A 580-nucleotide genomic window follows, 5' to 3' on the forward strand; every position below is an offset into this window, starting at 1 on the left:
AGGTTTGGTTTTCTTTGTTTTTTTCGGGGGCATACAGCTGGTTTCAATTGCCCTAGCAGAAGCGTAAATAATTTCATTTAACTCAGTAAAATCAGGTTTTAATTCTTGTATTATTTCATTTGTTACATAGTTGCCAATTTTGATTTGTTTTTTATTTTGTTTTGTATTTGAGAGTTTATGAAGTGGTTCTCTATCATTCATACTTGTATGTCTTACAACTTCAAGCGTATTCAGGATTTTCTGCCTCATTTCTGCCATAGACTCTCTGTGTTCTTCAGCAAATGCGAGATCTTCAGTTACTGTTGTTTTATCATTTCCCTGACTATCTTTAACAGGTTCTCTTTTACTCTTTTACTTGTTTCAGTCATTTGACTGCGGCCATGCTGGAGCACCGCCTTTAGTCGAGCAAATCGACTCCGGGACTTATTCTTTGTAAGCCCAGTACTTATTCTATCGGTCTCTTTTGCTGAACCGCTAAGTAACGGGGACGTAAACACACTAGCATCGGTTGTGAAGCAATGCTAGGGGGACAAACACAGACACATATATATATATATACATACGACAGGCTTCTTTCAGT

This window comes from Octopus sinensis, linkage group LG16, assembly GCF_006345805.1.
Source record: "Octopus sinensis linkage group LG16, ASM634580v1, whole genome shotgun sequence".
Taxonomy (NCBI): domain Eukaryota; kingdom Metazoa; phylum Mollusca; class Cephalopoda; order Octopoda; family Octopodidae; genus Octopus; species Octopus sinensis.